The sequence below is a fragment of the Choloepus didactylus genome, chromosome X (assembly GCF_015220235.1).
Source record: "Choloepus didactylus isolate mChoDid1 chromosome X, mChoDid1.pri, whole genome shotgun sequence".
Taxonomy (NCBI): domain Eukaryota; kingdom Metazoa; phylum Chordata; class Mammalia; order Pilosa; family Megalonychidae; genus Choloepus; species Choloepus didactylus.
The window spans coordinates 46,603,860-46,628,672 of NC_051334.1; the positions used below are offsets into that span (position 1 = coordinate 46,603,860).

Here is a 24,813-nt window from a genome sequence, read left to right on the forward strand (position 1 = left end):
GTCCATGTGTTGCCTTTTGACAGTTATTATGTATATAAATCAAATAATTATTAACAATAACATGTAAGTGATCAATCTTTGAGAGCTGGGGCAGGGAGAAAAGGAAGGAAGAAAGTATACCTTATCTCTGGTCCAGTCCATTTACTAGGCTGGTGTGTTAGACCACTTTGGGTAAAATCCTAACAATCAAAACTTTGTTAAGGTGATCTGCTTTTATGGGGTCCCTTTCATGGGATCCATTCTATCCGATGATAAACACCACTGGGTTATACCTCCTGGAAAGCAGGTATTCGGCAAAACTGCAGGTGAAGCATTTATGAGACAGCCATGGAGAACATGTTTCCAGGTAGCCTGAAACCCAGCAGACAATGTAGCTGTTGTCCAACAAACACAGAAATCTACATTGTATGCCAGGTTCATGCCCCAGACCTGGATGGTCCGCAAAAGTCATCCCAGATATTATTTCAACACAGTTGTCTGCTGCATACAAGACTTTGGTATTTGTCTTCTCTTCTCACACAGAAGAGACAACCAAAAGGTCAGAATGTCTTGCTAGGACTTACCTACTACAAGTGAAATTTCCTTAAACCATTATACCATCAAGTTGTCCTTATTTAATTTTGAAAATGTTATCTAAAAGTCAAGGGATGAAGAAAGAAAGAGAGAAAGAGAAAGAGAGAGACATAGACATAGATAACATAAATACAGATAGATAGATCGATAGATAGACAGATGGATGGTTTTGGAAACAAATGAAATCTTCCACAGGCAGAGGAGAGATAAAAGAAGAAAAACAATCCATGGATAAAATATCCAGATTCCTCCTGCTTCTAATGTTGAAATCAAATACACCTCATTATTCATAAAATCCTGATAGTTCCCAAACCCTAGCTAATATTGGAGGACTTACCATTCCAGAACTTGACTCTGTGTATGTGTGTAAATCAAGGTAAAATTTTAATTATTAAGGCCTGCCCAATAAATTCACTCAGGACACAGTGACAGAAGCTAGAAGATGTCATCAGAGACCCAGTAGCCAGATGTAGCTGCTGATTACAAAAGACAGGATCTACACTGGCTACTGAGCCATTGAGGAACATCTGTGCATTCCAGCAGCTGGATGGATCCATGGTCGTCTGGGAAGGAGCTCTGTGGAAGAAAAGAGAAGATATTAATTCAGGAAATGAATATGGAAACAGTCTTGAGAGCTCAAAACTGCTTTTTTCCTTTGAGTCAAGAATTGACCCTTCGACAATAATCCTGCATGTACAGTTTAAAACAACCTCAGGTGCTGGAGAGCCGGCAGTGAATTTAAAAAATGAAAATCCCCACCCTTCTAGAGTGGACATGATTCCGTGCGAGAAAACCTACAACGGGTTTATTTTTCATATATTATTTCGTATATTTCCTGAAGTAAAAATGTTTTAAAAAAAAGTAAAAGAGAAAAACAAACAAGCAAATCCACCATTTTATTGTGGCTTTGGAGCATTACTGTTTGCTTTATGAAGCTTTAATTTTAGTAATGTAGCATAGCAATGGTGCACATATGTAAAAGTCCCTAAAAACTGCAGAAAAAACAGAGTTTCCTATTACAAATTGAGAATGATAGTCATTTCTACCAAATGTCTACAAGACAAAAACTAAAAAAAAAATTTAAAAAAATAAAAAACACCTACTAAAAAGGTGTGTCAAGAATTATTTAAAGCAGCAGCTCACCGGTGTGTCAGTTACTTGCTTTTCTGCCATAATACAGTTGAGGCAAAAAACAACTTACAGGCTAGGTGTCCTCTCTATCGATCCATTTATTCTTTTATTCACCCCAGAAATATTTACTGAGTGCCTTCTCTGTACCTGACACTGTTCTTTATTCCAGGCAGCAGGACCTCAGCACTGAACAAAGTCCCTGCACTCACAGAACTTACAGTCTAAGATTTAAGGTGAGGGTAGAAAAAGAAGAGAATCCCAATAGATATGTACAGTCATTTCATAGAATAACAAAACACTAAAGAGGAATGCTATGGTCAATAAACGAGTCAGGGAAGACCTCTTTGAGGGTGTCACATTTGAACAGATCCTTGAAGGAGGAGAATCAGGCAAATGTCTGGGGTTGGGAAGAACACTGCAGAGAGAAGCCAGGCAGAGTCAGAACAAAGCCTTAAAGTAGAAAAAAACCTGGTGTCAGAGGGGGAGGAGCTCTTGCAATTAGCACATGACTACCATGGCTAATTACTGTTTTTGACTTTTAGGATTATGTTAGAACATAAATGGGCTATGCAACTTTGCTCCAAGAACACATACCTTTAGAATCTTCCCTGCCTATGAATTTAAAATGCTTTGGCGAGTGATTAGAAAAGATACAGAAAGGTTATCAACAATTAGAAGAAAGGCTATACTTACAACTTTAAATTGGTACATTTTGACTGTAGACACTCAGTTGGACTACAGAATGACACTCAAATATTTAGCACCAAGAGAAGTGGCTTTGTTTTATGTCTTAGCTATTTTGTTTTTTTAAAAAAAGACCAGCTTTCTGGGAGCTCTAAATATATAAATATCAAGGGAATGATTTAATTATTTAATGATGGATGCCTAATTTTAAGAGGGAACTCACATGTCAAGTTATAATAATAGGGCTTCACCAGTGTGGTTGGCTGTTGGGAGGAAGATAAGGGTGGAATTTACAAGGGGAAGTAAGTTTTTGCTTTTGATTGCTTTTTTCTTTACTTTTTAAATAAATTCAAACCAACTCTATCTATGAAATACATTTTGGCATTGCCTACAAGCCAGGGCATACATTGTACAAGTTTGGCTGAATCTTATTTCAGTGTAAAATAAAGCATTTATAGAACACACCAATTTACATTTCATAAATCACTAAAAGTAAATGCTTAGAACTCTACTTTTATGAAAAAGATCAACAATTAATTGCAATACAGCTGTAGTTTGATCAGTTTCAGTGCCAAAATCCAAAGGGATATCTTTTTAAAATCTTGATATATATTTAGTCTAGAAGAATGGTACTTTAAAATGCTCAACATTTACCATATCTACTCTCCAAGTCTTCCTAAATTTAAAGATCTAAAGGTAGCTCTCCCTTTTTAAATTTTATCCAAGTAATACAAGAAAGAATAAGTTAAAATTTTATTAAAGGTTAGTCTATAGATTAGTGTTGAGGGCTAACCAATAATTACATTTTTAAGGCTTTATTAAAAATATAGAGGATAGAAAATATAGAATAAACTGCACAATAGCATAAAATATTAACCAATAATATATTTTGAAGTTTATAAATAAACTGGATGTCCAAGTCCTTTCATAGTACAAACAAAACAAAATCCAAACAAAAATAATAACAAAAACCCCCGTCCATTCTGGCTAAAGACCATTTATTTGAAGTACACACTCCAGACAAAGTATGAGAAAGGGAGTTGAAAGGGAGTTTAAAGGGAGGGAAAAGACTGATTAAAAGTTAAGCCTGCCACCTGCTGTTGAAAAGCCTGCTTGGAACTGGGATAAAAACCATTTCTTGAAACGTTAACCTAGAATTTGAAGAGTTTAAACTCTGGAATTAGACCAAGGGTGACCTAAAAACCAAATTGAGAATTAAAGAAACCTACTGATATTTGAAGCCAAGACGACAGATATAAAATAACATTCTCATCAAAGTTTCACTAGAAATGAAAGAAATGTTGCTTCAGGGGTCATTCAGCTAAAAGGACAGTAGAATCACTCTGTCTTTTAAAAAAGGGATTTCTAGGGCAAGGGATTTCCAGGGCAATTCAATTTTGCCCCCCCAAAATTGCATTCCTAACTTTAGATATTGTCATTTTTTTGAAAGAAACTTTGACACCCTCCCCCAAGGACTGTATGTTTAAGTAAATGAAGAGAAATTAACAATTTACCAGAATGCTAGTTTTACCAAGTCAAAATTGTCCAAATTTTGTTTTACTCAAATGTGTGAGAATCTATACTTTTTGAATAATGGAGCTTCCAAATCCTTTCCAGTTCCAGGATTTTCTATTATTCCACAAAGTTTGGCTCCAGATGTCTCCCTACCCCCATCCAGGAGGTTTCACATATTTCAGTACATGTGCCAATAGCCTTCTATAATTAAATAGGAATACAGTCAACTTTTATCTTAAACATATTTATGGATTTGACAGAACACATATCGGTATGCTGGTCTAACAAAGTCAAGGCTTACTTTATAAGTGAGCAAAATTGCCTCCCACATGGTTAAGAACAAAAAGTCTAATTAACTATTACTTTATAGCACAGGAAAGAAATGCACACATATACGCCACAGGGTGAAATTATGCCAGAGGAAAAACACCAACCTTTTAAATACAGGTGTCTAATTAAAGTATGTTCATGTGAACTTGGATTCCTTTAGTGTTATGTTACAGCATTTGAGCCAGAATATCACCATAACCAGGCACGTGGGTGCAGCAAGCCCAGCTCTTGCATACCTGAGATCCTGTGACTCCATGGACCAAAAACATTTATACCAGCTGATGGTCACTTGATCCTCACATCTCTCTATTTAGTAAATTGCCCTGCAAGTCAACTTGAAGACTGGGGTGAACATTTTCTGGGACATTCTTGCTTAAGACATTTTTTAAAAGACATTGCCTGCCAGACTATTCTAGTCTGAACAGGCCTGGGAAAGGATAAGGTTGGCACACGATCCTAAAACAAGCTTCTAAAGGCGAAACCACTCACACCCCATAAAGATAGACTCAGACTAGTTTTTTTAAAATAATATTTAGCAATTAGGCAAATGCCTTTAATCCTTTCTCATTGAGAGCCCAAACTTCTTTAAACACTCTTCTGATGAAAACATGCATAAATCTACTCATTAAAAACACTCAGAGAAAAAAGGATCGTTTTAACCTAAGTAACAGTATTTTTATGGACAAGTTCCAGAAACTAATTGCACTAAATCCACATGCATATATAGCTCTCTATTCCCCCTTTCTGAAAGAAATCCCTATGGCGATCTCTTCATACAATGTCTGGAGCATACAATGATGATGAAGAATTTCATGTCAATAAAAAAAAGAAGTAAAATAATTTATATTCCATCAATAAGTAAAAAAAAATTAAGGATATCAAAATAAGGTGACCATTTTTCTGAACCTGAAAATAACAGAAAAACAAGCCAGTTTCTCCAAGAATTTATGACTTGTAGATTTTTATTTATAGATAATTAACCCATTGTTATTCTATACTATTCTGCATTACTACCAGGGTCTTTCTAAATTTGGCCTCATTTCTAAGACTTGTGCTGTTTTCTGAAAGGCATCAACCATCACACATGCATATTATTGCAGGTTTCATTTATAAGCAGATCTCCGCCAGGGCTCTGCTTTCACCTCTCTATGGAACTCCTGTTGTCACTGAATGTTCTCATGGTACAACTTGCTTTATGTTTAGTCTTCCTTGACTCTTCCCATCAAGTGTCACTCAACTCAGATGGATGGAAGGAGGGGCAAAATTTGGCCTTTGCACAATGCTTGCCTAGCTCCTCCTCTCTCTCCGTTGGACCCAGGTCAAAAGAGATTCCCCTAAGTTTGGAAGGGGCCTTCCTGGAGTCCTCTGGAAAGTTAACTCAATGCTACTCAGAGCTGGACTCCCAATCACTCGGCCCATGTCTCAGCCAGAAACACAAGCTCATTGCTATTTAATTATATGTTTATACATGTGTCTCCCCCTATGAGAATGTGAGTGCTTTGAGAGTAAGAATCAAGTTCTATTCTTTTCAGATTCACCATGTCCTAAGCACAGCATACTAGATCATAGTAATCTTTTAATAAGTGTTTGTCAAATAAATAAATCTGCCTGAATAGACAGAAAAGTGACTAGTATCTATACTAATACACTTCAAACAACAAAAGACCAACTAGAACCCAGTGGGAGACTAACTACATTTCAGGAAAACTTAAATTTCTTTTAAACATTCCCTTCTTTTCCATTTTAGTTTTATGGTACCTTTATATAAGATTTGTGGGTGCTTATAGGATCAAGCTGTTTGCAAAGGAATGTTTTTTCCTTTTCTTAAAGTGTGGGCTAATGAAAGCATTGCCTTGGAGTGAACATTTACATACAGTGAGTCTTTTAGCACAAACAGGTCTTTAAGGCTCATGAAGGCTAACCTAATCTCCTGATTTCATATGATAAGGAAAAATGATCTATCCTGGTAGAAATGGAAAACCGAGCAACTGAACAGATAAGCTGTGGGGGAGACGGGGACATGGGCAAAAGAAAGAAAGGGAATATCCATATACTGCTATTTTTTGTTTATGATATTTATAAACTAAACTATATTGTAGTCAAATTAGGGTTCTTCCAAAAAAAAACAAAACAAAAAACCAGAAATCTACCAGAGACTGAACCACAATGGGCATCAATTATCATGAGGTAGGATAGTCTGTGGTAGTATGTTGATTTTTAAAACGATGCGGTTTATGTAATTGGCTCACGCCACAAAGTATGAGAAGGGAAGTCATGCTAACAGATGAAATGGCAGGATTTGGAGGGGCTAATAAAAACAATTTGAAAATGAAAGAGGGCTAAATGTTGATAGCATACAGATTCTACTGTGATGACCTACCCACTGCAACACAGACACAACATTCAGCAAAGAGGAACAGGGTGCAAACATGTATTCTACTTGTGTACCAAAAAGAAAATGGGAATATTAACTGAGATTTTTCAAGAAAATGAAAGACTGTTCTGAAATGTATTCACTGAAGTAAAAATGGGAAATTGGAGGTTTTTAAATTCTTAGAGAATGGAAGAAGGATAACAATATAAAGTGCTAACCTACAAGTCAAGTATTTGCTCCTAGAGTGGTTGCCACATGGTAGGCATGTGACCAGTTCCTAAGGAAACCAAAAGTGTTTCAGTGGCAATAATTCAGTGCAAACCAAGGGCCTTACAAGATCTTGAAGGCAGAATTTCTTTCTCCTCTTGTTCCTCCTTTTCAGTTAATACTAGACTATGTCTGTGTGCTCACAGTGTAGGGCTTTTGGCAGCATACGGCCAGTTCTGCAAAACATATATAAGTACCTAGAGAAACAATCAAGTTACTTAAAAATCAAATTCAAAAATAGGATTCAAAATAATAAAAAGGAAAATCTCAAGTATCTAAAAATCAAGATCTCAGTTTAAATTGGATCTAGATTTTTAAGATGGTCCACAAAAGTATAGTCTGGAATGTAAAAAGGAAGAGGGATGTTGAAGAGAGAGGGTCATTTAAACTGACAAAGAGCAAGGCAGAGAAATGTCAGTCAAATGAAGCTAAGATGGAGGTTTGGAGGAAAGGCATGCAAGAGGATCCCGAAATCCAGCCACTATGGCATTCATCAATGAGGCAACAGCTTCATGAGTGTCCACTATTAACCAGGTAGAAGAGAAAGTTTATTAGATGGAGAAAACCAGAAGGTCAAGAGGGGAAGGATGCAGGAATGACTCTCAGGAGTTTAAAAAAAAAAATAGAAAAGGTGAGCACCCAGAGTCTGCCAAGAAAGGGAAGATTATTCATAGGCCTGGGCAAAGTCAAGAGAAGAAGGAAGGAAGTCTTTCTTCCTGCCAGTGTATGTGGGGTGGGGTGGGGGGAGCAGCAGTGGCAAACTTAATCACTAGGTTGAAAGGGGAAATAACAGAAACAAAACTGCTGTTATATTGATGGTAAGTAACACAGGGGAAATCTGGTTCCCCTTTCTATGAGTGGAAAAAGAGGTCAGGAGAGGTATCTGACACTAAAGAAAGGATGGTATAGCCTCGAATAGACTGGCCCAAGGAGGATAAGAGAATGTGCATGCATTTTGTTTGTTTGTTTGTTTTTTTTGAGGGGGGGGGTGTCCCTGGGGGAATGTGGCAATGTGCTGTAGGAGTAATCTTCAATTAAAAAGGAATAGCAAAACCCTCTCATTTAGAGAAAATGGCAGGGAATAAGGAGCTCAGATATGAAGGGTAGACCTCAACTTCTAATGAGAATAAGTTGGCAATGCTGAAAGAGCAGTGGACCTTGGAGCCTGAAGAGCAATCTAAACTGAGCTTTCCTGGGGATTCCAGCCTGCCTTTGGATTGCTTAAACATCCAATTAGATAGGACAAGCCAGGAATGACCCCAATTCATCTAATCCAGAATCTCCTAATCCCCTTCCCTACTCAATGCCCAACTCCACGTTCATTCTGTTGCCTCCCATTCCAAGCTGGTAGGCAATGGCACCCAAACTTCACATTTCTCACTGACAATTACTATGCATCCTGACGTTACTTCTCCTATTAAGTCCTACCCTGTTTATTAAACTTCCTGTAGTCTGGGGAACAAAGTGTGCAAAATGTCTACAATGTGATAATTCTGTTCACACTGAAAGGTCAAACTCATCCTATTACTGGGGTCACTAATAGTTAATGTAAACCCTGTGCTAACAGGAGACAGCTGTTGTGTGCATCACTACTTTTCTTTCATACCTGCCTTTATAAAGACCAGGATGGGCCACGGAATGGACTAACTGAATTAGGGATCGAATAAATGGAGACAGTTCAAGGGCAGAGTCTAAGGAGTTGCTGAAAAAAACAAAACAAAAGAAATTAAACAAACAAACATAAAAGATTCCCTCAATTGAATTTCATCCTTAAACAAAACCCTACAACTTTTGATGCGCCCATATTACTATATCCCTTCATTTTCTAAAGTTAAAATAAACATGAATTCATTTTTAAAATCATGAATAAGAAGTTTAGAAACTGGAACTAAAGACCCACTCAACAAAACAAGTCATGCCTTCTGATTTAGATGTGCCAGTGGGGACAGACAGAAAATTCATAGGAAAATTTTCATCATATCAATACAATCAGGTAACAGGTTATAAACAGCATTTCCCAAAATGTGTTCTCTGGAGCATCCAACCAAGAGATGATCCATGAAAAAATGGTTCTTGGAACCATTAAATTTGGGAAATGTTGTAGATGTGTCAAAATGCCTCTCTTGAAATTGCACTACCAATATAAAATGTTCTCAAAAGTTCTGCAGGAAAGAAATTTATTTATAATGTGGTTCAGTTCAGCTTTTCCTAAACTTATTTGACCACAGAACTCTTCTCCTATCTCCTAAAAATGTGGTTTGTGAAATGCTGTTCTAGAGAGTACTAAAGACTATACCAATAAACACTGGGGATAAGCTTGGGTGGTGAGGTGGTGACAGACCCATTAGGAATTCTTTCAAGGCAGCTGCCCCCAAATCAGCATGGACCAATCTTTTTGGCTAGGTAAACTCCAATAGCACCTGCCTTTAGCTCTGTTATGTCTCATTCCAAAGACACCATTTACCCATTGCTGGGACCTAACCTATGATTGTTTATTGTCTTTTAAAGAAGAATTTAAAATAATCAGGTGCACAAGATTTCACTCATTGTGAAACTTTCAAATCTTGACGGATGCCATAGAGCAACCATGGAATTAAGTTGTCATGTTTCCCTGTTGGTTTTACAAAGGCACTCACTCAACACTGTGCCATCAGTAATCCAGCATGATGATGGCGATCACACAGTAAATATCAATACTCGTATTTTACACAGTGCTGTCCAGCTTCCACAGCTCTTTCACATATAAAGTCTTTGATACAACAACTTTGCAAAGCAGATGGTTGTGTTATCACCTATTTACAGATGTGGAAACAGAAGATTAGAGGGGATCATTACCTTGAACACCTTGAACACCCCATATACAAATAGAAGGGACTCTTAAGTAATTGCCTGACAAATTTATGAGAAGAGTCCTGGGCCAAATCCTCAATGACACAAATTTGGAGAAGCAGCAAGGTGTAGTGGGAAGAAGAACGGTGGCCTCTGACTGAGAAGACGGGGCTTTGTGTTCCACACAAGTAGCTTGGTTTCTCTGAATCTCAGTTTGTTCCCCCAGAAAACAATAAGGATAATAATGACCCTATCTTTAACAGGACCGTTGAGAGGATCACATGCAATGAGGTTTATGAAATTACTTCATAAATTTTAAAGTGCTCTACAAATATAAGAGATTTATTTCTCTAAACAATGGTAGAATCTGAAGGTAAGCATTTTACCATCTTATCTTTGCAATCTGAATCCAGCTTCAGATACTTTAATCCTCATCATACAGCAAGTGCAAACACTTGTAAACTAGGCAGTCAGCTGGCCCATAGCACTGGACAAGGTATTTCCTGAATCACTTGTTTAAATGCCTTATAAACAGCAGGAACTAAAGATATCACGTTTATTATGTTCACAGTTAACTTTGGTTTCTTATCTGTACTAGGTCATATTTCTATCCTAGACCCATGAAAACTGGGATGGGGGAAGTGGGAGTGGCGAGAGACAGGATTAAAAAAGGTAAAAGGGAACATTGGAGGAGTTAGATAATTTCATTATCTCAACTGTGGTGATGGTTTCACGGGTAAATACATATGTCAAAATTTATCAAACTGTATATACTTCAAACATGTGCAGTTTATTGTTATGTTAGTTATTCCTCAATTTAAAAAAAAGCTTTAAAAAAGAAATCATTGTTATAACTGATAGAGGGTTTAAAAATGTGTCCTTATTTGGCACAAAAAGTTAGCATCCCTTGAGGGGAATATCTGATAACTAAGAACTCAATAAAAATTTTATATAATTCATGGGTACCCAAGAGGATAAAAAAGCCACAACGATTATTTTCTAAAACCTATGCTGAACTAAACTGTAAAAGCGTCTCTAAAGTTATGATGAACTTGAAATTCTTTCAAAAGGTGAAAGGGTTTAATTTGTTTTTCAGTATTGCTGCAAAGTGCTACATAGGTTCAGAACTTAATTAGTAAACAAAATAATCCTATTTCCATGTACTCCAGTGGTACTAAACCATCTTAGTTATTCTACAGTGAATTAGCTAAATCACCAAAAGTTTTTCTCTCTAAACCACATTTCACACTTTATACTACTTATATTCTAAATCCCACAGGTTCCATTTTACAAAAATAATTTTTTCAAACTTCTGACCTTGTTCAAAAAGCTTGAAGACTAAAATCTCTATCTCATTGTGCAAACAGTAGCAGGTAAAATAAAATGAACTGCAAGCATGAACATGAATTCCCCCCCTTTTTTTTTTAATCTTCATTTTATTGAGATATATTCACATACCACGCAGTCATACAAAACAAATCGTACTTTCGATTGTTTACAGTACCATTACATAGTGGTACATTCATCACCCAAATCAATCCCTGACACCTTCATTAGCACACACACAAAAATAACAAGAATAACAATTAGAGTGAAAAAGAGCAATTGAAGTAAAAAAGAACACCGGGTACCTTTGTCTGTTTGTTTCCTTCCCCTATTTTTCTACTCATCCATCCATAAACTAGACAAAGTGGAGTGTGGTCCTTATGGCTTTCCCAATCCCATTGTCACCCCTCATAAGCTACATTTTTATACAACTGTCTTCGAGATTCATGGGTTCTGGGTTGTAGTTTGATAGTTTCAGGTATCCACCACCAGCTACCCCAATTCTTTAGAACCTAAAAAGGGTTGTCTAAAGTGTGCATAAGAGTGCCCACCAGAGTGACCTCTCGGCTCCTTTTGGAATCTCTCTGCCACTGAAGCTTATTTCATTTCCTTTCACATCCCCCTTTTGGTCAAGAAGATGTTCTCCGTCCCACAATGCCAGGTCTGCATTCCTCCCCGGGAGTCATATTCCATGTTGCCAGGGAGATTCACTCCCCTGGGTGTCTGATCCCACGTAGGGGGGAGGAATTCCCCTTTAAGATCTGTAGAGTAAGCTAGATTTGGGGGCAGCTACAGGCTTTCCTTTGAGGAAAAGCAGGCCCAGTTCTGCTGTGCATGGCCATCGATCGGTTCACAGCTCAATTGTTTCAGTTGATGTGGGTTTCCTTTTAGATGCCTGGAAAATGACTCTGCTGACCACATCCACATTCTGAAATACTTTTTGAGAACTTGTAACCAAACTGCAGGAACTGACTCATTTTGCAGTGCCCAGCCACCACACAATCATTCCAGAATAGACTCCAGTCAAAGGCAGAAATATCAAGATCTTAGAACACAGACTGAAAATTGTCTATTTGTAAGGGGGAAGAAAAGGGGGAAATCCCAGGGCACATGGGGCAAAACAGCTCAAGCCCCAGGAGACCATCAGAGGTGACCAGCCTTGGAGGATGGACCAAAGAGGACCCACCACCTCATGGACAATGCATGCGTTTTCCCTAAAAGCGAGAAGTCAGAGGCTGGTAGAAAAGGAACTTGAATATCTAGCTCTTCATATTACACCTAGAAAGTAGACTGGGTGGAGGTTTATGTGGGAGAATTTCAGGAAGATGGTGACTTCAACACCCAATTCTTCACCTTCCCAACTCTTCAGCCAAGGATGCTCAGTTGTCCAGAATGTGCCCCTTGTCTCAGAAGAGATAAGCAGGAACAGACAAGACAGCATGCCTGGGGTGCCAAGAAGGACACCTGGTCTTAGAATCAAGAGATTTTCTGGCTACCCTGGGAGTTTCTCTACATCTTCCCTTATCTGTTTCTACAACTCTCTCTCTCTCTCTCTCTCTCAGCTCCCAATGTTGCTCATCCAAGGGGATCTCTTTCCTTCATATTTTTAAAAACACACTAAATTTGATTGAGGGCAGAGTGGGGCTTCTTACCTTCAAATTGGTTTAAATTCTATTTAAAAATTATTTTCCAAGACATCCTTCTGGGGGCCTTCGTTGTCTCTTAACATTCTTTAAACAGCAGAATACATTGGAAGCTCAGGGAGTTCTAAGCAAACCAGGACCTACTCCACAACACACTCAATGTTCACGAATTACTAATCTCTCCTCCCCACAAGTGAGACTGATTCTCTCAATCAGTTTTAGCCAGAGGCGGTGAGGAAATCAGGTCCAGTTGAATGAAACTATAAATGACAAAACCAATAACTCCTTTCTGAAGGTGGGCTCCCAGTTAAAAGAATTTAAGTGCTAACCCAAATGAATCACTAACTAGTAGAAAGTCAGGCTAAGTGACAAGAATTAAGTGTCAGGTGGTGTGGAGTAAGATAAACCAGGGGATACCTGCAAACAGCAATCAAGCCCCTGCTTTGAAGAATGTTGTCAAGCCTGGCTACATGGTCTAGTGTTGGTGTAATGATGTATATACGCATTATGTGTCTGTTCTCACTAAAGCCATGGGTCTTCTTAACATGTAAATTCCCAAATGTCAGAAATTGTACATACTTTATATAAAAGCCATCAAACAACAGAGAATGACAAGGGGCTGCAATCCATTTACAGCAGCCTACTCTACCTTTAAGAAACTGCAAAAGCATTTTTAACACAAATTTAGAAGAAAAAAATGCATACAACTCTACCCTCCCCAACTGGTCGACGGCTTTTATTTTCCCATGCTGCCTTTCTGCCTCTGACTGTAAAGCAAGTACTGTAAGACACAACTTTCTAACCTGTATCAAACAGTACATATTCACAGAATTACAATTCAATTGACTGAACTCAAAACCCAAGACTACAAAATCAAAAACATAAAAAAATTCAGAATAATTTAAAACCATGCAGTTCAAAATTCTAAACTGTTTATTATTATCATTCCTATTATTACTGAGCGCCAAATCAGCAAAGACATGCGCCATGTTCCATGGAAGATGAGTTTTTCGCAAGTAGAAATCGAATCTCATCATCCCACTGCTAGATCCTTAGGTACCCCAAACCTATCTGATGAGTAGATATGACAGGCAGAATTACCCACTTTTGGCTCCTTAATTGCATTTGTAACTTCAAATAGCTCAACTTTATCTTTCTAGCAAGGTGTTCATATTATAATAATTTAAATTACAAAAGTAGAGATCCCTACCAAACTTGAATACATTCTGGTTAAGAAGCATAATGGGCTCAACTCTCAAGGATCCCTGCAGAAATTCCCTTCACCGGCCCTACTATTCTCCCTCCTCATCTCATCTCCTGCCTTCTTACCACAGTCAACTGAGCCCCGCATGATCTGTCTTCCCACTACCTCTCAGACCTTATCTACCACTTTCCCCCTCGCTCACCGTTCAATGACTTCCTCTCTGTCCCCAGGACACACCAAGCTTGCTGCTGCCTCCACTGCAATTATCAGTTTTGTTTTCTCTGTCTGGAATCCTCTTCCTCCATATACCCTCGTGACTGGCTCCTTCACTTCTCAGAGGTGAATTTCTGCACAAATATCACAATATTAGAGAGGCCTTGCTTGTCAAGCCCTAAAGCACCCAAGTACTCCTGTTTTACCAGAGCACTTACTGATGCCTGCCATATACTTATTTGTTTGATCACTGTCAGTCTACCCATTCCAGTGTAGGCAGGGACTTGGTCCACTGTTGTCATCTGGCATGTAGTAGCTGTGCAAGCCATTTTTGTAAAAGGAGCATTTCTCATATGAAGTCTCTGTCAGTTTCTCTGCACAAGCTTAGGAACACCACATGCTTCAAGGGCCAAGGTGAACAACAGCTGTAGGAAAGTGATCATTTCCCCAGGACTAAGAGAAATTGGGCAGAGGTGCGGGAAGCAAGAACTGTTTCCCCATAATCTCCCTGCTATCCATGAGTAGAAGAAAAGGGAGGGTTTTTGAAGGTCAAAATTCATTGTTTTATGAACCTAATTTGTCCCTAACAGTCCTTATTTCCTCTCTTTCTTTCTCTCTCTCTCTGAGAGAAGAGCCCTGAGATAATGAACCACGCTTTTTGGGTGTGATTTTGTTTGTTTTTGTCTTTAAATCTACGTTACCATTTCCTTCTACTGGGCTATATTTACCTAGTATTGATGTAGACTTCAAATTTCACGCTGAAAGACAAAAAGCATTTTCATTACCTTTGCTGCTATGGTTAAAACCTGTATCAGAAAACACAGACACAGTTTTGCCATTACAAAGAACTTGAATGGTTAGTTATGTGTTTTTGAAAAACTACAGGAAATGATATCAGGGTTTAAATCACCACGAAATCACAAGTAAAGATAAAGATTCTCTCTTGAGGAAGAGTATTCATAACTGCAGCACGGTGACAAGAAACACCTTTCGAAGTGTTAGTGGTAGAAACCCTTCTCCCTAACCTCATCATCTCCTCCCAAAAAGAGGGTATTCTTCATTTTTCACATCTTTACTTGAGGTATTTTTTAATAACTCACCTTAAATTTCATTGAGGGCAGAGGAGGACTTCTTACCTTCAAATTGGTGTGAATTCTGTTTTAAAATTATTTGCCAAGATATCCTCCTGGAGGGTTGTCTTTAAACAGGGAAATAAGTTGAAAGCTCAGGGGAATCTATAGACCATATTTACTCACACATTCCCTACTATGATACTTTCCTCCTCCACCATTAAAAAAAAATAAAGAAAAACAATTTCTCTGCATTATTTTTCCCTCATAAGCCTTTTCTCCTCCTCACTTTAAAAAAGAAGCATGATTGCTAAGAAAGATGCTTAAAGACTTATGAAATAGTGTCAGTCTTTGAAATGTGTGTTGCCTCAAAAATGGCAAAGGATCAAATAAAAGATGTAGCCATTGTCTGAGGTGAAAGGAACAACGTAAGAATAGTTCTTTTTCTTCCCCTTATAGGCTGTCATCCCATCCTTTCTTTCATCTGTCCAGCAGTTAGGTGATTAATGAGTTAAGTGGGAATATGGATAAATGGATGAATGAATGAATTAATGAACTAGTGAATAAAAGAATGAAGACAGGCGTGAAAGCCAGAGGATTTTTTTTTAGAGATCTCCAGGCACTGTGAGAACCCATGGGTAGGCAGTCTGTCCTAACCCTCTAAGTCAAATTCTTAACCTACATTTGAAAGATGAGGAAATTCTAACTGTGAAAATCCTTTCCCATATTCTGAAAACTAATTCCTCACCCAAACCTAAGGTTTTACACACATAGCTTCTTGTAATTCTTTGCTTAGAAGTTTTGCCCCTCTAGGGAGCACCCAGAACTGGATGGAAATAAAGGAGAAAATATTTGTAAATATAGATTCTTATTCATTTTAATTTACTATGAATTAATTCTATACTGAATAGAAGAAAGACTCTCCAGACAGGTTGGTTGATGAAAAGTACATCCCTAGGACCCAAAGGCTCAGACTTCTCCTTTCCACTCCCACTTTCAAGTGAAAATATTAGAAAAAAAAATAGGGGAAGTTGCATGAGTAAATTTGTTAGTGCATGAGATCAACTGAAAACAAGGAATTCCCCTCCTATTCTTCAGTGGCCTAATTAAAACTCATAAAAAACACAAATGACTAAAAATGCTCCCACTTATTTGTGAAATAAGAAGCAGAAAAAGTCAATTTTCTATTTCAATATTGAGAGGGCCAGTCCTGGAAGATGTGACACTTTCCAGAATAGAAATGAAAAAAATAATTTCTGAGACTTTCAGGTTTGGTCAACTTTTAGTTGGCTCTTCTGTCATAAATACTTGTCATCCATACTGGCAATAGCCTATCAGCTGAGTGACCCTAAGCAAGTTCCTTTACTTCTCTGTGCCTCAGTCTCCTCAGCTATGAAATAAGCTTAATAATTGCACCAATGAGTTGTCATGAGAATTAAATGCATCAATGCAGTAGAGCACTTACACCAGTGCTTACTTAGACCATGTGAAATGTGCAATAAATGGCTGCCACCAGCACTGTTACCATTTTGCTTAATCTGCTATGAAAAAAAGTCATATAAATTAACATGAATCCACTGGCTTTGGGTCTAAACTTCTTGAGTTTGTTCTTGAAAGGATTTGGGAAGGGAACTAAAGTGTTTTAAGCACCTTTATATCCCTGTACCATAGCATGTGCTTTACACATGTTATCTCACTTCATGCAACAACCCTATGAGCTAGTACTGGTGCTCATTCTCTGGTGCTGATGGAAACAAATGGAGCTGCTTTCTCAGCCAGCAAAGGGCAAAACTGAGTTTAAGCTCAAGTCTACTTGCTACCAAAGCCTGTACCTCTCAGGGAGTAAACACTTCAATGGATGCTGCAAACAGGCACCTCCTTGGGGTCATGGTGACCACTGCCACTTACTAAATACTCACTGGAAAATGTCTGGAGGTTTTTATAGAATTCTTCTCAGGTAAACAGAATTTTGAAAGCCACCTGCAAATCTTTGCTGGGACTGTATAAATCGACTCAGTGTCTCTCATTTTTAAGAACTCGAGTCTCACTCTATGTGTGTGTGTGATGCAAATCCTAACAGAATTCATTTTAAAAATCTTTTATACATTGACTTTCAGGAAAAGCAGGAAAACTAAGCTTTCTTTCCAATAATAACACCAACAATTGGTTCTCAGTAGGACAGGTGCTTTAGGGGAATTAAACTCTTCTGAGGTGGAAAGGGGCGATCATTTAAAATAAAATCTTAGCTTGCTCTTCATAATCAATGACTCTATCCTCTACCTTATAGTAACTAGTTACACTTCTTTTTTAAAATCAAGTTATTACTTTAATAGATTAACCATTGAAAAGAAACTAGTTTGCTATTAAATATTGCTAAAAACAAAATGTCAATTGTTGCAATGACTTACAAAAGCCTATTAAATTCAACTTTTATATGCATCTAATCTGTTCTTTTTAAGAGTTGCTCTGAAGAAAGAAAAGGAACTATATAAGTTCTTTACTGATATATTTATGCAACCAAATTGTTTAGCATTAACATATATGTATCTTTTAATATATTTTATGTTATCCTAAATAGTTCCAAATATATAAATTAGAATATGGGATTGAAAGATGATATATTACAGCTGAGCATTTAAGAACTTGAGACAGGAAATGTCCAAGATTAAATCACTTACATTCTTTAATGTAATAGGTAGAACAACTGTTTTACATTGGTTTTCTTATTTTTTAAAAGGAAAAGGGTAGCAAGTAAGTGGGTGTAAAATTATGGTTTAGCTGGAATAAATGTTATATATAGTTCTCTGGTCCCCTGCCTAAATTGCAGGTAGTTCATAAAATATAAAAGTGTTTTAGTTTGTACTTTCTCCTCCATAATTCAGAATCTTCATGATTTAAAAAATACTCAATGATTATATTCAAATTTGGCTCAGTTTCCCCTCCTGAATGAAGGCATCAGTTCTCCAGATTCTGATTACATGATCAAAAAAAATTTTTTTTTAATTTTACAGTAATTCTCATGGATGTTAACATAAAACAACTAATAAGAAAAATCCAATGGGCATAAAATTTAGTTATTTGTAGCAGTCTGAGATTGAGAGGTGGGAAAAAGTTTGAAGATGGAGACTTAAGAGACATAAACCTAGAACCTTTACTGTTATTGCTAGTGTTTGACAAAAATACTAAACAAATAAATAAGTAAAACATACAGTATATCAGACAGAGATAAGTGCTAAGAAGAAAAAAAATAAAGCAGGGAAGGGCAATAGGGGATTTGAGTAGAGTGGGGAGGTTGCCATCAGCTTGGAATGAAACTTTTTATCCCTAGAACTATATAGGGATTGGAGAGGAGACTTTTATACTAACACTTATTTATAATTTTAGAGAAGTACTGTTAAAATATCCTTTCATGGATTCAAAGAGAGCCACGCAGCTACAGTTCCATAGGTTGCCTGATTTTCCACAATGGGCACCTGCTTTGTCTCACTGTGGTTCCCATGGGTGGACCCGTTGCCCTCCTCAGAAGATCAGACCTCCTGAGGGATAAAGGGCTCAAAAAATGTCTACAGAAAAGACATTTTCAGCTATTCAAGATCATTTCCTTGGGGCTTAATTTTTCAAGATAAAGAAGCAAAACTAAGTCGCTGTTGGAGATCATTCTGGGAAGCCAGAAGAGATTAAGAGCTTCTTAGATCCCTGGAACTCCCACACTGCCACCCGGGAGAACCTGTTAAAACCATTCCATAGCAGGCCCCTGGTAATGACCATGTTGGTGATATCCTCAGCTTTTGATGACAACAGACCCTAGGTGACTAGGAATAAAAGAAACAATTTAAATACCCCTCTGACTCAGTCAAGAGTTCCAATGCCACTTCCCAATCCTCTCTCATACCTGCAGTGGGCTCTGTAAGAGCAGACTCTGCAGCTACATTGCTTGCTTTCAAATTTTGACTCTACTACTTCCTAGCTACACCACTTTGGGCAAGTTACTTCACCTGTGCATCAGTTTCCCCAAGTAAAATGAGGAAAACAATCATATTGGCCAAATAGGTTTTTTTGTGTGAATTCAGTGAGTTAACACATGTAAAACATTTTATGTTCCAAAAAACATATACCCCTACCATGTGGCAGGCACTGCTTTAGATGACAATGATTCATTTAGAACAAAGCCTGGCACATAATCAGCTCAATATATGGCAGCAATTAAAGGTCTACAAACCATTATCGGAAACTCGGGTTTATTATTATTATTTTACAAAGGTAATAGAGTGACTATTCTTTATGTATGTACAAAACTTCAGGGAGCCTGAGGCCATGACCAAACACATTAGTATTTCTACAGTAAAACCTATGAATACTAAGTGGGATAAATAAAGACTATAAATAGCCTCACATCAGTTCAGGTCAAGATTTGCTGTCAAATTAGTTATACGAAAACATTTTGATTTTCAGAGCTTTTTGGATTTCAGAAGAAATGTGGACCTAAACTAAATAGAGGACAAAACCCCAAATCTTTTCTTTTCTTTTCTAACTTCTGGAGATGCTAATGACCAAATAAATAAATGGTCAAAACCATTTAGGAATAGAAAGGAGGAAGCCCTTCAGGCATGGAAAATCCAAAGCTGTATAATTAATCTATGCCAAATATTAGTCTAAACAGCTTCCTCCACCCCACCCCACCACCACCACCCCCTGGCAAATACAGTGCTCCAGTCAACCAATTCATTTCCACAAACAGGTCTCAAACAATCTTTATGACTTTTTTTAAAGTAACTTTTTGAATATAGGGTAAGATAAGTTTTATCACCATGAGTTTTATCACTATTTAAAAACAAGTAGTTGACTTAAAAACATGCACCTTAAGAGAACAGCCTAAGGGAGATGAATATGTTATGCAAAGGTGGTAAACCATCCTGCTACTGAAAGGAATCCCCCCCCCCCCCCCGCCCCTGCATTTTAAGGAAATATTTGCAGCTCTTGAAGAGCTATACAATAACTGATTCAAGATGTTCTCACTGATGGTCAGCAACGGGTAAAGGATGTACACAAACCCATGGAAGCCAACTTCTCCTCCCTCTTTATTACCTCCATATGTTGTTATTTATCTTCCCCAACTTTTCTGACCGCTTTACATTTATTATTTTATACTGAAATATTGTTTTTTCAAGACCTATGTTTACCACTCCCATGGCAATCCCATACACAAAGACAAATCAGAAAGACATGAAACAAACAGAGATACTTAGGTTGCTTCATGTTTTTTTCCCCTTCTCATTATCCTCCTACTCAATGAGACTGTAGTGGGAGGTCTGAATTACATTTCCAAACCGAGAACCTAAATTTCAACACCCAACTACTCAGTTGTCATAGGAACAACACTGTGGGACTTATCTGAGTTCTAACAGCCACTTGTTTCACTAGTGATTAAAGCTCGCCCCTTCAAATGAAATCCATATGCATACATCAAGAAAAATATTAATTGGGCAAAACTGTATACCACACCAAAAATATAAGAAATAAACCCTAAGGGAAAGTGTTTATATTACAGAATGTGCAAATAACAAATACTATTTCAAAGGAATTATTTTGAGGTCTTTCACTTCACAGTAAAGGCAGATAAATGAGATTTCCTTCAGTTTGCCACTTTATATACTTGCAAATATATATGCATGCTGCTAATACTTTGTTATTTAACAGAGCATACAAAAATGCTAATATTCTCAACAACCCCAGGGAATAATTCAGGGCAATGCTTTGTTATTCATTTTAGGTGTACTTTTAATGATTAATAAATTGATGATAGAGAACAGCAAATAGAATTGAAAACATGATGATCTAAAGTAATTCTTCTGGGATGTAATTTCTGGCATTTAACATTTCAACCTGCTTATATCACATTTTTGTCATTCAAAGCAATGCTTCTAAATGGATGAGGGAAAATCAAAAATTGTATAAAGGCTTTCTTCCATTAAGCATGGCAGTGTTTAGCCAGATTATTAAGTCATCATATTTCCCCTAGTATTTACATGAAAAACAGAGCTGAAAATTAATTGTGAATCACTGACTGTAAGCTAGCAGTCCAATATAAATCACCTGTAAATATCTTAATGCTTTGTCACCATTTCCCTACCTTCAAAACTCTAAAACCTATACATTCAAGTACTTCAGGGAGACAAAGAGTATTTTTCCACATTTCTAGCCACACCTTAAGTAAGTCTAATATATCTTAACATTCACAAGGTTGGATCACCAGTTTTCTGATTTATTGGAGGACCTGCCCTTAATAGCCAAGCTCACTGTGTTTTTTTTATCTATTTCTATGAAAATAAGTATTTAAACAGAAGTCTTGTGGGCTATTAGTCTGAGAAAAATGATCTTAAAAATTCTCAAAGTATAAGATAAAAAGTGACCAATTAATAGATCCCACTAGACTCATCTCTCTCCCCTCCACCTTCATCCCACTCCACTGCCAACAAAGAAAAACTGCAGAACTGCTATCCTGTTTTATTATATTTCTTTCCCTTTGAAGCTACAGATTTTAAGATTTTGAAAGTAACAGAATGGGAACCAAAATTCAGAAATCAAGATTCAACTTTCAATTGGCTTAAAGTATTTAAAAACAAATTTTTAAAATACGTCCTGTATAAACCAAAACTTATAACTCTGTCAATAACACTTTTAATTATATAAATTCACATTTATAAATAGAAATCACCAAAATCACCTAAATAATTGCTAGCCATGAAAGAACAAAAGTTTACTATCTGATTATACATAAGTAGACATCACGTGATTACTTTTATTGACCAATAAGAAACTGGTGAATCAGGTAATCACCAGCAATTCTAATTTTATTTTTTATTCTTTTTAATCTTTTTGACACAGTCATTCTTAAGAAACCAAATCAAGAAATCAGACATCATGTCTAATATAAAACTGTCTTTCCTTACAGTTCGTGAACAAGAACCTATTGTATATAACACAGGTATTCAAAGCATTATTGAATTTTCTGAAAACCTAAACATGGGGCAGCTCAAACTCTAAGATTAGAAAACAATTTAAGGTTTCAGAGAAAGACAGACAGACAGACAGACACACATACACACACACACACACCAAACTAGTAAGAACTGCCAAGCATGAACTCTCAAAATGTAATGCATCCTATATAGAAATAACTAACCTTTTGCTATACTAATGTAAACAAATAGAGCAATCTTTAAATTTATGACACAAATGTAAAAAAAAATCTATTACCGTCTTAATCTGCCCTTCAAAATCAGTAGAAAATGTTTCCAATATTTGAACTTTCATTTTTGTAATGTTCTAACTAAATACCTTACACCCTTGGGTAGAGGGGAGGGACAAGAGGGCAAGCACAATTCTGAAAGCATCCTTTCAAATAGCGTATATACTATTCAGGCTAAATGGAAATCTATATCCATGGAAAATTAAAGCCACAACTCTACCAAACAAGCCATTTTGATGGCATGTTTCCTCCCACTAAAAAGGAAAATCAAAACAAAAACAATCAAACTAGTCGCATTACATATGTTCTACTAAATGGGTATTGCAGAGAGTTCCTTTTTGCTAATTACCCGGCTTCGTTCTCAGCCTTTATGCTATATTCTTGGGCTACTCTTTTTTAGAATTCCTGACTCTGCTTATGTGTTCTCTGGTTCAACACAGTTGTTAGGGGTCTGTGAATAATTTTGCAATTCCCACACACACCATATGATATCTATTAAGGAGCAATGCCATTTTTCACTTACCAATTCTGGATAAAGTAGTATTTCCTGGTGACAGAATGCTGCTGCTGCTTCCGTTCACTAAAACTCCCTCTTCACAGCCTGATAAATCTGATTATAAAATCTCTTTGTTCCAGATCACATGAGACGCTTTTCTTAGAGAAGTTCTCTAAAGAATTATCTGCATTTCATTCCTGTGACAAAACGAATCAGAAAAAGGGGCGATAAAACAGGGGGTAAGTCCACACAAGTTCCTGGCAAAGATTTTCAGCTTCATTTTTCTTAGTTTAATCAGTAAGCTATATTAAAGTGACAGTTACCAGTTCAGGAAGCCAGAGTTTTATCAAGTCGACCACAACCAGTTTGGGTGTCTTCCACAGGTTTGCGGACCCCCAAGGAAGTGGTCACTTGGTCATTTATCACATGTGGCTGAATCACTAGACATTCCCTCCCAACCTCCCACTGCGTTAGGCAGGCAGCCCCAGCAGGAGAGTGGCTGGACTCCCAGCCCAGGACCTCTTATAGGGACCCGCCAATTAGCTGCTGACCAATCGCAGCCAGCACCTCATACCTAAGTCACATGACAGGGCAGTCCCTATGACTGCAGGATTTCTGAATTACTGGGATTACACAAAGGACACTCATTCAGGAAAAAAGAAGAAGAAGAAGAAGAAAAAAAAAAAGCCATAAGCCGAAACAGAAAACGCCCAGGCTGCAATGGCTCTGGCTTTAAAACAGGGAACACCCCAGCTTCATACAGATAGAGAAAGAGCCACAACCAAGCCAGGATGGAAATCCGAGGACTGTCTGGCATATATTAAGAAATAATCCCAAAACAGAAACTGGGTTTGCAAACTCACTTCAGTTATAAATCTACACCCCCTTCCCCCTCCTCTACAGTTTCCCCAACAATTTTACATTCTAAACTCCTTTATTTTAAAAAGCACCAGTGATCCTATGCAAAACCACTGAAGAGAAAAGTGCAAGACGGAGAGTCAAAGTTCACCATTAAAAAGTTTCTTAGATGAAATACATTTCTTTCAGAATGGTTGGATAAATCAGGCAAAAATTAAACATTGTAAAAACAAATGTGTGTGGCAATTACCAAATCATACGTGTCTGTCTGCCTGTCTCTCTCCCACTCTCAGTGTTTTTTTGTCTGTCTCTCTTTCTCTCACATGCAATCACTCTGGACTATTCACATCAAAATCAGTTTCGTTGGGTAAATGAGCCCCCTTAGCGAACTAGCTACAAATTTATTTATTTTTACTTTAACATTGCCAATTTACTTATTTTATATTTTTTATGTCCTAGGGAAAAATTCAAGCATGAACACCCCTACCATTTCTTTGACCTCCAAAAATGGTACTTACAAATGTTCCTTGTTTGGATCTTGTCAGTTTCTGACCCTTCCCAGACATTTGAAGTCAAAATATGGGCTCAGCTTCATCCATCAAACATTAAAGCCCTATTCTGAACATGCAAGGCTGCAAAAGCTCCTTCTCCAAGGTAAGCCTGGAACACTGTGCTGCTTGCCATTCCCAATTTATGGAAGGAAGCGTATGTCAAACAAACCAGGTGATGACTCACACTGCCTCCCCCAGCCACGTTTTCCCTAGGATGGGAGGGTAGTGTAAGCACAGCTCATTTGGATGTGACTCAGTTTTATTAGACTGGTGGTTGTAGTTGATCTGACAAACTCACATTTTCCTTTTATTACTGTGTATTAAGCATTTAAATGCAGGTTCTAATCGGTTTCAAAGAATTAGAACAGGTAAGAGAAGGTTGCAAGATGATTTTTAAGGTATGGCAGGGCTCTTGTCTCTATTCCTTAATACTTAAAATTTCAAAATTGTGTACCGAAAATTTTACAACTGAAGCAACCAAATGTTTGAGTTCACACAAC

The 24,813-nt window shown here is 37.4% G+C and overlaps 1 long non-coding RNA gene across 2 annotated transcripts; it reads right to left on the reverse strand.

Moving 5' to 3' along the window:
• Positions 1-1,112: 1,112 nt before the first annotated feature.
• LOC119523712 lies at positions 1,113-23,377 on the reverse strand. Of its 2 annotated transcripts, XR_005214655.1 has the most exons (4): positions 23,228-23,377; positions 22,932-23,101; positions 14,818-14,847; positions 14,194-14,223 (listed from the first exon to the last, which is right to left on the reverse strand). It is a non-coding gene; the product is annotated as an uncharacterized LOC119523712 (long non-coding RNA). The 2 variants fall into 2 exon arrangements; XR_005214654.1 differs by lacking the exons at positions 14,194-14,223; positions 14,818-14,847 and adding an exon at positions 1,113-1,149.
• Between the last annotated feature and the right edge of the window lie 1,436 nt (positions 23,378-24,813).